The 14,532-nt window shown below is 35.9% G+C and overlaps 1 protein-coding gene across 1 annotated transcript in view; it reads left to right on the forward strand.

Annotated features, from left to right (window-relative positions):
• Nucleotides 1–5,077, forward strand: part of LOC149551957 (uncharacterized) — a 48,569-nt gene extending 43,492 nt beyond the window's left edge. Inside the window, exon 3 of the transcript XR_016352839.1 lies at nt 4,950–5,077. The gene's annotated coding sequence lies outside the window, so the exon portion shown is untranslated. The remainder of the gene's footprint in view (nt 1–4,949) is intronic.
• Nucleotides 5,078–14,532: the final 9,455 nt, after the last annotated feature.

A 14,532-nucleotide genomic window follows, 5' to 3' on the forward strand; every position in this document is an offset into this window, starting at 1 on the left:
TCTTTTGGGCTAACCAATGCACCAAATACTTTCATGCAACTCATGAATGAGTACAGAAAGAAAACTGTGTAGGTTTTTCATTATTTACCTGGATCATATTTTGATCTTCAGTAAGACATTGGAGGAACATATCATGCACATTCGTAGGGTGTTTGAGAAAGGGAAGATAGATTGTTGATTAATTTGAAGTAGTGCAATTTTGTGAAAAAGGAGTTAGTGTATTTGGGATTTGTACTTTTAGTAGAAGGTCTAAAAATGGACCTTGAGAAAGTGAAGGCTATTCTTGAATGACCTACTCCAAGGAATGCTATTGAGGTAAGATATTTTCATTATTTGGATAACTTTTACAGAAAGTTTATTAGGAGTTTTAGTAGTGTCCATGGACCCTTGATTGAAACAATGAGAGGAGATAGGTAATAATTTAAGTGGACTACATGAGAAAATAAGAGTTTTAAATTCTTAAAACAAAAAGTTACTAAACAACATGTTTTAGTACTTCCAAATTTTAATAAGGTGTTTCAAGTAGGCTGTGATGCTAATGGTACCTCAATAGGAGTTATTTTGAACCAAGAAGATAAACCCATTGCTTATTTTAGCAAGAAGTTAAACGATGCCAAGAGAAAATATTTTGTTTATGATTAGGAGTTTTATCCTATAGTTCATGCATTGAAGAAGTGGAGACACTCTCTTCTTCCTAAGGAGTTTGTTTTGTATATTGATTATCAAGCTTTGTAATATTTGAATAGTCAAGAAAAATTGAATCCGAGGCATTTGCAATAGGTTTAGTTTTTGCAAAGTTATACATTTGTTTTGAAATATGGGAGTGACAAGTCTAATAGAGTTGCAAATTCTCTTAACATGAGACAATTTCTTTTGATAGAGTTGCATATTGAGGTTGTTGGGTTCAAGGAACTCAAGAGTTTGAATCCAAAGAATTTTGATTTTGGTGAAGCTTAGTAAGCTTGCACAAAACCTATTACACTTGAAAAAATAGGGTGGTTGGATTTTATCATCCAAGAAGGAGTGCTATTTGGAGTCAGTTAGTTGTGTATTCCAAGGAGTTCTATGAGGTAGAATCTCATCAATTAGGAGAAGCATAGTGGAGGATTGGATGGACATTTTGATCAAGATAAAACCATTGCTTTGGCTAGTGACACTAATTAGTGGCCACAATTGTAGAAAGATGTCAAGAAGTTTACACAAAGTTGTAGTGTGTCAAATGACAAAAGGAACAAAGAAGAATACAAAACTGCATTGACCATTACCTACACTAGAGAAATCTTGGGAGGATATCAGTATGGACTTTGTTCTTGATTTACAAAGGACTCAACAGGGACATGATTCAACTTTTGTATTGGTTGATAGCTTTTCAAAGATGACACATTTAATTCCTTACAAGAAGACTAATAATGTTGTTTATGTGGAAGAATTATTTTCCAAGGAAGTGGTGAGACTAAATGGTCTACCAAAGAGCATAGTTTTAGATTGAGATGTCAAGTTTGTTGTGTATTTATGGTGCACATTATGGAAGAAGTTAAAGACATATGTGACATTCAACTCATCACATCATCCATAGACTTATGGACAGACATAGGTGGTGAATAGGAGTTTGGGAAATTTGGTAAGATGTTTGGTTGGAGATAAGCCAACGAGATGGGATTTGATTTTACCATAGGCAAAATTTGTATATAATAATTTTGTTAATAGGAGCACTTGTAAATCAACTTTCCAGATCATATATGGAGATAGTCTCAAATATGCTTTTTGAATTAAGGACAAAGGACAAAGGGGAGATAAGTAGTGTTGAAGTTGAGGATTTTACAAAACACTTGAAGAACATCCATGAGGAGATGAGGAAGCACATTACCAAGATGAATACACAGTACAAGGCTAAGAAAGATGAGAAAAAGAGACATAAGTAATTTTAGGTTGGGGATGAAGTCACGGTTCTTTTGAGGAAGGATCAATTTTTAGTAGGTACATATAACAAGTTGAAAATGAAGAAGTTTGGACCATGTAAGATATTGAAGAAGCATGATTCAAGAAACTCCTATGTAGTAGAGTTTTCCACTAAATTGAATATTTGACCAATATTTAACATTTTAGATCTGACAAGGTATCATGAAGGAGTTGTTGAAAATGAGGTCACACAAGTGTAGTGGAGTATTTTGACAACTACTTCAACTACAAAGGAAATTGAGGATATACTTGATAGTCGTGTTGGCAGAAGCACAAGGAACATGACATATAAACAAAATCTAGTGAAATGCAAAGGACGACATGTAGAAGATTCATCATGGCTGACAAGGAAGGAGGTTAACCTTCTCAGTTTTCCTTTGAACACTCGAGACGTGATAGAGCCACTTGTCAAATTACCCTGAGTGTCTAATGCAAGAGCATCCTAAGTGTAAGGGCAATCTCGCATCACCCAAAAATGTTTTTATTTAATAAGGGATGATTAAATGAAGAGTTTCTATTTGCGGATATGTACTATTTTTACTAAGTTGGTCATATGAGCTCAGAATGTTCTAATTTCACAAGCAGAGGTTCATCTTAGATAGATCAGTCTACCAATTGAGTTTCATTTCCATATAAGATATATTGGTGAAGTGATTAAGGATTTTTGATATAAAAACTTTGAGCTCAATTTTGAAGGCCTTAGAGGCTTTAAAACGAGGTCAAACCTTGTCTGATGGACACTATCAAGTCATTGTAGTTAGGAGCTATCATTTTTGAAAAGTGGTTATAATAGCCAATCGGGTCTATGGTTTAAAAATTACAACCTTCGAAAGTTGGGCTACTTGAAAATATAAATTTTAATTATTTTGAGTTGACTCTAATGTAATAAATACGATAATTTTAGGGTTGGTCAGTCCGAAGGGTTGTGGCTAAATTTCCAGAACCTTCTCAGACATGGAAACTTACCTATATAAGGAAGACATTTAGGGTTGTCTAGGGTAGTTATGGGTGGTTGTCCGTGGCTCTGTCTTATAGAATATTGTAAGGAAAACACCCATGTGGCTTTGCATATTGTATTTCTAAAATATGCAATTCCATACTTTTGGAGACAATAAGAAGCCCATTTTTTATTCTTATAAATTGTTGTTGTTTCTCTACTTATGTTATGTGTTTGTGGTATTAAGGGGAGTACCCTTCACCAGTCTTGTAAAGAGATGTTCCTATGGTATACAATTCACCATGTAAATAAGCTCCCCTCTAGAGTTCACTTATTAGTATTTTTTTTATAGAAATGTAAAGAGGATAATTGCGTAACTTAATATGCTCCTTACGATCAAATGTAATGCAAAGTTCTAGTTTAGACTTGGGTTTGGGTTTGGATTTGGATTTGTCAATGAGATTAACAACATTATTGGTCACAGTACATGTAGAATGAACCTCTATGGAGCTAGGGTCAATAGGCACAACAATGTCATTCGAAGGAAACGACAAACTGGTTTTCTCAACTATGTTGGTAGAATGGAAATTAAAATGATTCGTATAGATTTGTAGGTTATGGTGAGGGGGGTGAAATGTCCCTTTACTGATTTTATATGATATTTCACGCCTCTAATCAGATTTTCAAAATCAAACAACTAATATCACAAAGATCCACCAAATTTCTCAAGAAACCCCAAATCGGGTATGCCAGAAATAGTGCCAAAAGCTTCACAGCTTCACCTATTATTAATAAATCTGAAAGTGGACATTTTTATAGAAATTTGAGCAGAATAACAGCCTATAAAATGACATTTCCAGATCTGTATAACATGCACACAATAGCTCCCAAACGGAGGACAAAAACAATATCCCATTCATTATAACCCCTATCCAAAGAGGTGTCAATATCCTTTGTGGACTTAGGGAGCACATTCTTCTCCTTGCTATCAGTAGTGAGGGTTTTTTTCCTAAGCTCCATTGTAGGATCTCAGAGTCTTCAGAGTCCATGTACATTTTGAGGCTTTCCTCAGTATCCAAAGGTGAGTAAATCTCCTCGGACTCATCAGAGTCCCCTTTGATTTTCTTGCCCTCTATCCTATCTTTGACATGTTTACTGATAGTCCTAGCTTTGAAATATTCATAGATTAACAATAACAACCCCTCATGGAGTGTTGGGTTCCTTGTTTTATTTTCTTGATACTCATTTATATTCTCATTCATGGAAGAATAGAGGTAAAAGGGGATAGAGATTCTCGCCCCATACTTGAAATGGTTGAGTAGCACAAAATGGTTTGTGCAAATGCGGTCGAACCTAGTGTAGAGGGTGATGTATGTGATGATTGCTCAAAGCACGAATCTCCACAGAGGCTTGATTGATCTCAAGAGGTAGTGGGTGCTTTTCTTCACCAGCTCCTATTTCTCTTCTTGATTTTTTGTGAACTCCAAAACTGCCTGCCGAAAAACCTTCTGGTCTCTATAGAATTTCTTGCCAACAATAGGGATGTCAATGACATGGGAGATGATTTCTTTCATGACCGAGAACTCCACCACATCAATTTCAACCATGCCCTCATTCCAGTTTTTGACCATGCTTTTGGTAACTAAGGGCTTCCATCCATGAAGGCATTCAATATAGCTTGTGATTTCACCCTTCTTCAGGATGTTCTAGACCTTAGTTCTTCTCTTCCACTTCTGTGCCTCATCCTTTGGCTCCTTTCTGTGATGTTCCCCCACCATGGTGTTCTCCTTGTTGTGGTCTCTATAACCAAATGCCTTCTGAACTTGCAAGTCTTCGGCTCCCCTGATTTTCTTGCCACTTTTATCCTCCTCATGTCATTCATAATGTTTTATGTTATGATGAATTTCATTTAAAATGATAATGTAATGACTTAAGTTACATGATGATATCGTATTTAGTATATTGATGCTTATGTTATCACATTTATGTTATGATGTCAAATCAATTATCAAATTTATGGATACTAACTCAATCTTGTTTTTGAGTTTTCAAGTGGATGCAAGATTCATCATGACGAGAGTGTGGTTGAGGTATAGAGGGTTAGCCTCTTGGAAGGGGATGGATGGATTATCTCATGTACCCACATACACAATATCATATAGAACAATGTCTTGAGTTGTAAAAGATTTACATGTATATCTACTTTGTTGTTTATTTATTTTCTTTCCTAATCTCTTTCATGGAAATATTTGTGTGTGTGTGTGTCTTGTTCTTTTCTATAAATTGTTTTAGTTAGAAAATTGATTATAACATTCAGTTATGATATACCTCTTTCAAATGTTATAACCTTAGGAAATACAATATTTTTCTTTATTTTATAAAAAATGCATATGCTCATGTAACCAAGGAATTTACCCTAGAATTAAAAACGTGAATACACCCAAATCAGGGGCAATTACAATGGCAGGGGCCATAATCATTCAGGATTCTAGGAGGAAGTTGCAATAGTGGAGGAAAATGGGGGTTGTGGGCTTTGATTCAGAGCTTTTACAAAGGACGGAAGGCATTTTATAGGAGCTCTAAATTTAGTTTTATGAGGGGAGCAATTAAAAGTGTGGCGAGAGATTGGGAAGAAGGCAATGACTAGGGGAGAGGTTTGGAAAAATCTTTGAGAGAGAGAGAGAGAGAGAGAGAGAGAGAGAGAGAGAGAGAGAGAGAGAGAGAGAGAGAGAGAGAACATTGCTATAGAAGCCTTCCACAGCTATTGTAGAAGCCAGGTTCTCTTTACTGCTACAAATTCCAGTATTATTTTTCATTTACTTTTCTACCATGGATTAATTTGTTAAAATTATGGTGGTAGTAGGGAAACAAGCTCAATGAATTTTGGGAATTAATGTTAGGATTGTGTGGATGATTTAATAGCATGACAATGTTTGAACCTGATAACTATAGGACTCACCTTATGGTTTTCCTATCTTGTGCATTGTTGATTGGGTGAAGCTTTAAATATGTTCGAGCTTATCTCCCACAGGAGTTTAGAAATTTTTTTTGCAACACTTGTAAGACATAGACATGTATAAATCATTATCCAAACCTAGATGTAATGGTAGGTATGCTTCAAAACAGTGGATTATATATATATATATATATGAAACCTAGAATCTTTCCTTATTCAAATGTCTCAATACTAATGGTTTTGCTAAATGGTTGAGTGAGCACTAGTTAATAGTGCAACTTGTGCTATTTTTATAAACTATATGAAGGAACAAAGTGTGTTACCCTCTGTACTAACATATTGGTTGAGCATATGCACTAAAACCTTAAAGATGTTATTGTCTCTTGGTGTTGATCTTAGAAATCATGGGGTGAAATTCAATCATATTTGGGAATTATTATATATTTTTATGTCATATTTTCTTTCTTTCTTACCTTAAATCCCAACCTACCACTATGATCTTGTATGGAATGGCATTATGGTAATAGCAATGAAGTTGTCTGATATTTTTTTTCTTCTTTTTCCTAGAAGTAGTATGAAACTAGGTAACGACTGACTAGAATGTGCATTGTTTACTAGCAAGTTCGATTAAGGAGATGATTACTTATAACATAATACTCTTACTATTTTCGTTAGACCTTTCACTCGTATTTTCCATGTCAAATTTTTAATTAAATGAGAGCAGTATTGAGTTGTTATAGTACTCTATTTTTCCTAAGTTTGTGTGGTAATTTGGTAAATGTTGTACACAACTTTAACATTCTGAAGTTGGGTCAAATAACCAATGATCATAGGAGATGATTCTAAAATTGGGCATGTTTTCATAATTAAATTTGAAGTAAGCTAACCATGAAATATTGTGCTTAAGAACATACCTATCTACAAAATAGGAGAAGGTTGTTTGGTACTTAAACTCTAATTTGAACTTATATAGAGTAGCAAGAAATGTGTTATAACTTTGATCAAGAATGAAGTATTGTTTATTGTTGATTATGAATTCGTCTTAGATAAGTACATGAATGAAGTGTTATCTATTGTTGCATATGAATTTTCTTAGTTGTGAACAAAGTGATGATTACTTTTGAAATATGAGCTATGAGATGAAATGTTGTGGATTGTTGTTTATGAATTCAAAGATAGGTGGTTAATATTTGTTGATGGCTAAAGTGTTGATGCTTAATTCCTTATAGAAGGGTATAATGTGTCATTTGGGAGGGTGGGGATGGATGCATTACATTTTTGCTTCTCTCAACTTGTCAGATCATGAAAAGTAGGATTCATTACATTTTGTCTCTTCTTTCCAGCGATGTTGACAAATGTTGTGCTTGGCCAATCCATTTATTACTGCTTTTAAGTATGTTTTTTTCCTGACATTAGCATAGGTGTTTGACTATTCTTATATTAAATAAATGTACATGTGGGTAGATATGTAGCATTTTTTCTTTCACTGCATATGGGTAGATGTGTAGTGTTCATTTTTCTTTCCTTGCCACATTTTGTGATTAGGCTGCTAGGCACATGGATTGCATGTAGTATGTTTCACGGTTGCACCGGATCCATCCGATCCATCTTGTTTTGAGAAGCTAGGCTTCTCATGCTAGGGTTGAGGTATTCTTCATGTCAAGAAGAATCTCGGCGGAGTAAACACTTTGTGGTTGGTGAGGTTAAAGTGCCTGGGCCACACTCCCATCTTAGGTAGCAAAAGGATGACGTCCAACAATTTTGGAGACTAGATGCACTTTCGGGATACCTGACCATTTTCATAACCTATCATATGGTCATGTATCTTCATCTTTTGATGATGTACATTTTCATTCTTTTGATGTAATCTTGATTATTGAATATTGTAAACTTAAAAGTTAGTAATGTATTATTGCTCAAGTTTATGAAGAATGTATGATGTACATATACATGGTACTTCAACACCATAATTTTTTGTTGTAATGTATTTTCACATCAAAATCAACAAGTTAATTGTATGCTGAATTTCTCATTGATTATTGTATCCTCTTGTTTACAAACAATAATGAATGATGAGTTGTACTTTGAGTTAACAACATGTTAACCTTGATTACCATTTAAATTCATAGATGCTTGACTTTTCTTATTTCAGCATTCAATGATGTGGCATTTCTTTCCGCAATTTTTACATTTTTTTGGGTGAATTGTAAAGCTTTTTGTAGGGATTGATCTTTACATATGGTATCACAATTGTGTTTTAACCCTAGGCCTTTGGGCTACTGTGCTCATTTGTGCCCTATATGTGTTAGGTGTTTGAGTTATCACCATGGCCACAAGAGCTAACCATAGAGGTGGGTCCAAAAGTGGTGCACAAATTGAGGAACTAATGAGAGGTTAGATTAGATTATGGCACTGTTGACCCAACAGGGGGATTTTTTGTAGCAACAAGGTCAAAGGATGGATAACCTAAGGCATGGGACTCTAGGTAGACAAGCTGAAGAAGAGTCAAGGAAGCATGAAGAAGATCAACGCATTGAGGCCTTGCGTAATTAGGAAGAAGAATTGAGGAAGAAACATGAGGATGAGTAGTTGGTTGAGGCTCTAAGGAGATCTAAGGAAGAGCAAAAGGTAGAAGCTAACCATCGGGTTGCTCTCATTAATACTGATAGGGTACCGATAGCAGGTGACTTGAGCAAAGATCTCAAGAAAGTTACTCCACCCACATTTCATGGTAGAGCTTCCAGGGAAGCTTTTGAGGCATGGATTACTAGCATGGAGAAGTATTTCCTAGTTTAGAACTATACAGGGAAATCTAGAGCAGTTTGGGCCACATTTCAGCTGATGGGTGAGGCAGCTACTTGGTGGGAAAATGTGATGGTTGAAAAAAAAATTCAGCATGCGGAGGTAATTTAGGAGGAATCTTTGCAGATTTTTCACAAAAGATGGTTACCACAACTATTCTATGACAAGAAATCATCAGATTTCTACAAGCTAGTTCAAAAGAACATGAACGTCACATGGTATCATGAGCGCTCTTGTCATTTGGTAAAGTATGTTTCATAGTACCAGCATAATGATCTATTTAGAACTTGGAAATTTGTGATGGGTTTGAAACCTAAGATTTACAATGAGGTTGAAATGTAGGAGCTTGAGACCATGGAATTTTCATTGCATAAGGACCTTAAGCAGGAACAAAGGTTGAAGGATAGTTCCTCATCTAAATCCTCCAACCATAACTATAAAAGAAAGTTCTAGGATAACAGGTCTTATCATGATAAAAAGGGATATCAGGATGACATACAAAAGGGAAATGGAAAGAAACAAATCAAGAACATGAAGGATAAGGATTAGGAAAATTCTGACAGAAACAAGAAGAAGGGAAATTGGAACAACAACAAGAAGCAAAATAACAGAAATGGAAATGGAAGGAATGGAAACAATAGGGGTGATCAAAACAGGAATGATGACAGGAGAGGCCCTAGGACATGATGCTTTGTATGTGGTGGTAACCATTTTTCCACTAAGTGCCCATAGCGATTTGACGGGAAGGATTTTCCACCTCATCACCATATTCATGCTACAATTGATCATAACCAGGCAGATTATCAAGCCACTCCTATACAGATGACTGGTACACTTTTTGGATACCCTATTTCTATTCTTATACATACTGGTGCTATTGAATGCTTTGTAGATCTTAAGATAGTTGCTAAGATCCCTGTTAGGGCTGGTTTTATAGATGAACCTTGGACTGTAGAGTATGGTAACAGGGCTGAATGCAGTGTAGATAAATGCTTATTTTGTAGTGAGTTGGAACTCCCTAGGTTTCGAACAAAGGTAAACCTGTATGTGGGGCCTTTGGGATCATATGATGTCATCCTAGGAATCAATTGGTCAAGTAAGCACAAAGCCTTAGTAAACTATTAGGATAAGGTGATTGAATGCCTCAATGACACAGGTCTCTCATTGATTGTAAATGGTGTCAAACAACCATTTGTATTAAGACAAATTTCAGCAATGCAATTAAAAAAAATAAAGAGGAAGGGTTGTCAGTTATATGTTGCCCATGTTAAAAATCTGGAAGAGATTCCACTTCGATTGGAGGATTATCCTATCCTGCAAGAATTTAGAGATGTGTTTCCTGATGATTTACCCAAACTATCTCCTAAGAGGGAGTTCAATTTTTCCATAGACCTTGTGCTAGGAGCAGAACTGCAATCTAAGGTTCCCTACTACATGACTTCCATAGAGATGTATGAGTTGAACACCCAGCTACAAGAACTCTTGGATAAAGGTTCCATTCAACCTAGTGTATCACCTTGGGGAGCTCATGTAATCTTCGTCAAAAAGAAAGATGACACCTTAAGGTTGTGCATTGATTATCGCATGCTAAACAAGGTGACCATAAAGAATCAGTACCCTCTTCCAAGAATTGATGAACTATTTGATCAGATGAAGGGAGCGATCGTATTCTCAAAAATTGATTTGAGATCTAGATATCACCAACTTTGGATTTAGGAGGAAGACATACCTAAGACAACATTTAGATCAAGGTATGGGCATTATGAATTTGTAGTCTTACCTTTTGGATTGACAAACACACATGCCACTTTTATGAATCTGATGAACAATGTATTTAGAGATCATCTTGATAAATTTGTAGAGATATTTATTGATGATATTTTAATATACTCCAAGAATTTAGAAGAACATGAAGAGCATTTGCTCATAGTTCTACAATGTTTGAGAGAGAGGAAGTTGTATGGGAAACTCTCTAAGTATTCATTTTATTAGAAGGAGATCCACTACTTGGGGCATATTTTATCAGCTGATGGTATAGCAGTGGACCTTGCAAAGATTAAAGCCATCCTTGAATGGCCAACGTTGCAGAATGTAAGTAAAGTTAGGAGTTTTATGGGTCTTGCTGGGTATTACAGGAAATTTGTTGAGGGATTTTCTAACATAGCAGCATCGATTACATCTCTCCAGTGCAAGGGTAAAAGATTTAAGTGGATAGAAACATGTGAGAAAGCCTTTCGGTTTCTTAAGCAAAGGCTTACTACCGCTCCTATCTTGATTATACCAAATCCTAATGGACACTTTTTTGTCACAACAGATGCGTTAGGAAATGGGCTTGGGGGTGTAATGACGTAGGATGGTAAGGTTGTTTCCTATGAGTCCAAGAAGCTCAAATTACATGAAGTAAATTATGCTCCTCATGATTTGGAATTGGCTATGATAGTACATGCTTTGCAAATGTGGTAGCATTACTTATTGGGAAAGTCATTTGAGCTTAACAATGAACATATGGGATTGAGATACATTTTTACTCAACCTAATTTGAATGTTAGGCAGAGTTGATGGCCTGAATTCCTCAGTGAGTATGATTTTGGCATAGAGTATATTAAAGGCAAAGAGAACAAGGTAGTGGATGCACTTAGTCGTAGGAGGCATATCACTACTATCATTTCATCTCAAACTCGTTTGAGAGAGTATATTCTCCAATGCCTTCCTGGAGATACCCATTATGAATGGGTGAAGTCAATTTTGGAAATCAATGCCTCTGATCCACGATTTGATGATTATTCTTTTGATGGTGATGGTGTGCTTATGTACCAGAATAAGATTTATGTTCCCAACCATGAAGGGTTGTGGAAAGTTGTTCTTGAGGAGATGCATTGCACTCTATTTTCAGGGTACCCAAGAATAAATAAGATGATGGTTGATTTGAGACCTTTATACTTTTGGCCAAGACTCAAACAGGATGTGATAGAGTATGTTGCCCAGTGTTTGGAATGTTAGTGTGTCCAGACTGAGCATGTCCATCTGGCAATTCTTCTGTACCCACATTAGATTTTGCACTATAAATGATAGGTTATTAGCATGGATTTTGTACAAGGTTTACCCATGACTCATTGCAAGCATGATTTCATTTTGATAATAGTCAATAAATTAAACAAAGTTGCCCACTTCATTCCTAGCAGTTTGAAGGATGGATCTCTAGTCTTGGCCAGAAAGTTTGTCCAAGAGATATTTCAACTGCACTGTATTCCAGAAACCATCATCTCTAATAGGGATACCCGAATGACTTCAAGGTTTTGGACAACCTTGAACTTTGCTTCAGGTACATGTCTAAACTTTAGCATAGCTTACCACCCTGAAACTAATGGGCAGATTAAGAGGGTGAATCAGGTGCTTGAAGATTTGTTGCGCATGTACTGCATGGATCAGCAGTACAAATGAGAGTATCCTCCATTGGTGGAATTTTCCTATAACAATTCCTATAATTCTTCTTTGGGTATGGCTCTATTTGAGGCTCTTTACAGATGGAAGTGTCAGACTCCTATCAGTTGGGATAGGGTGGAGGATAGGGTTATTGTGGGCCCTAAGGCTAAAGGAGATAGAAGAGCAAGTGATCTTAATCTATAGTTGGCTGAAAGAGGCAACAGATCGATAAAAGAGTTACACTAATAAGAAACACACTTTTTGGCAATTCTAGATTGGAGATAAGGTGTTTTTGAGGGTTAGATCGCATAAGAGTTCAATCTCATTTGGCAAGAGCTCTAAGCTTGCTCTGAGATTTGTTGACCTGTTCAAGGTTCTAGAAGTTATCAACCCAATTGCTTATCGACTTTCTCTACCACCTACTTTAGCCCGTATTCATAACATCTTCCATGTTTCTTTACTTAAGTTATATCATCCGGAGATATCTCATGTGCTTGACTAGCATGTGTTGTAGGTACAGGATCAAGGGGTGATGGTAGTTTAGCCCTCCCGACTCATTGAGCACGATCAAGGTATGAGATAGGGACATCCTCCAATACAAGGTCCATTGGGACCAATTTGGTGTGGATAGTGCTACTTGGGAGGATGCAGAGAATTTATAGAAACCCTTTCCCCATCTTTTTGTATAGTTTGCTTTATTTTAATTATATCTCAATCTTGGGCTTATGTGTTTAATTTTTGTTGTGATTGACATCGGGACGATGCCTTTTCCTAGAGGGGAGGGATGTCATGACCCGTCTTGTGACTTCCATTATTTTTGCCTATGTGGCGATTATGTGGCAACCTTGTCAATTTTGACATGGTCAAACTTTATTTTAAATTGGATTAAGTAATGATTAAGTTGATTATGACTTTATGATGAGATTATTAGTATGATTTAATAGATAATAAAGGTATCAAAAAATAATGGTTACGCCATTCATAATGTTTTATGTTATGATGAATTTCATTTAAAATGATAATGTAATGACTTACATTACATGATGATGTCGTATTTAGTATATTGATGCTTATGTTATCACATTTATGTTATGATGTCGAATCAATTATCAAATTTATGGATACCAACTCAATCTTGTTTGCAAGTGTTTGAGTGGATGCAGGATTCATCATGACGAGAGTGTGGTTGAGGTAGAGAGGGTTAGCCTCTCGGAAGGGGATGGACGGATCATCTTGTGTAGCCACACACACACTATCACATATAACAATATGTTGAGTTGTAAAAGATTTACATGTATATCTACTTTGTTGTTTATTCATTTTCTTTCCTAATCTCTTTCATGGAAATATTTAAGTGTGTGTGTGTGTGTGTGTGTGTGTGTGTGTGTGTGTCTTGTTCTTTTCTATAAATTGTTTTAGTTAGAAAATTGATTATAACATTCAGCTATGATATACCTCTTTTGGATGGTATAACCTTAGGAAATAAAACATTTTTCTTTATTTGATAAAAATATACATATGCTCATGTAACCTAGGAATTTACCCTAGAATTAAAAACATTAATACACCCAAATTGGGGGTAGTTATAATAAAAGGGGCCATCATCGTTCGGGATTTTGGGAGGAAGTTGCAATGGTGGAGGAAAATGGGGGTTGTGGGCTTTGATTCAGAGCTTTTGCAAAGGAGGGAAGACATTTTTATAGGAGCTCTAAATTTAGTTTTATGGGGGGAGCAATTAAAAGTGTGGCGAGAGATTGGGAAGAAGGCAACGATTAGGGGAGAGGTTTGGAAAAATCTTTGATAGCTGAAGCTGGAGAGATCACATGTTGCTACAATAGCCTTCCATAGCCACTGCAGAAGCCAGGTTCTCTTTACTGCTACGAATTCCAATATTTTTTTAAATTTATTTTGCTAGCATTGTTTGATTTGTTAAAATTATGATGGTAGTAGGGCAATAAGCTTGATGAATTTTGGGAATTGATGTTAGGATTGTGTGGACAGTTTAATAGTGTGACAATGTTTGAACTTGATAACTGTAGGACTCACCTTATAGATTTCCTATCTTGTGCATTGTTGATTGGGTGAAGCTTTAAATATTTTGGTGCTTATTTCCCCACGAGAACTCAGAAAAATTGTTTGCAACACTTGTATGACCTAGACATGTATAAATTGTTATCCAAACCTAGATGTAATGGTAGGTATGCTTCAAAAGAGTGGATTATATATACAAAACCTAGAATCTTTCCTTATTTAATTGTCTCACTACTAATGGTTTTGCCAAATGGTTGAGCGAGCACTAGTTAATAGTGCAACTTGTGCTGTGTTTATAAATTGTAGTGAAGGAACAAAGTGTGTTACCCTCTATACTAACATATTGGTTGAGCATATGGACTAAAACCTTAAAGATGTTATTGCCTCTCGGTGCTGATCTCAGAAATCATGGGGTGAAATTCAA

This window comes from Cupressus sempervirens, chromosome 6 (genome assembly GCF_028749045.1).
Source record: "Cupressus sempervirens isolate cs-2001-9-10 chromosome 6, ASM2874904v1, whole genome shotgun sequence".
Lineage (NCBI taxonomy): Eukaryota > Viridiplantae > Streptophyta > Pinopsida > Cupressales > Cupressaceae > Cupressus > Cupressus sempervirens.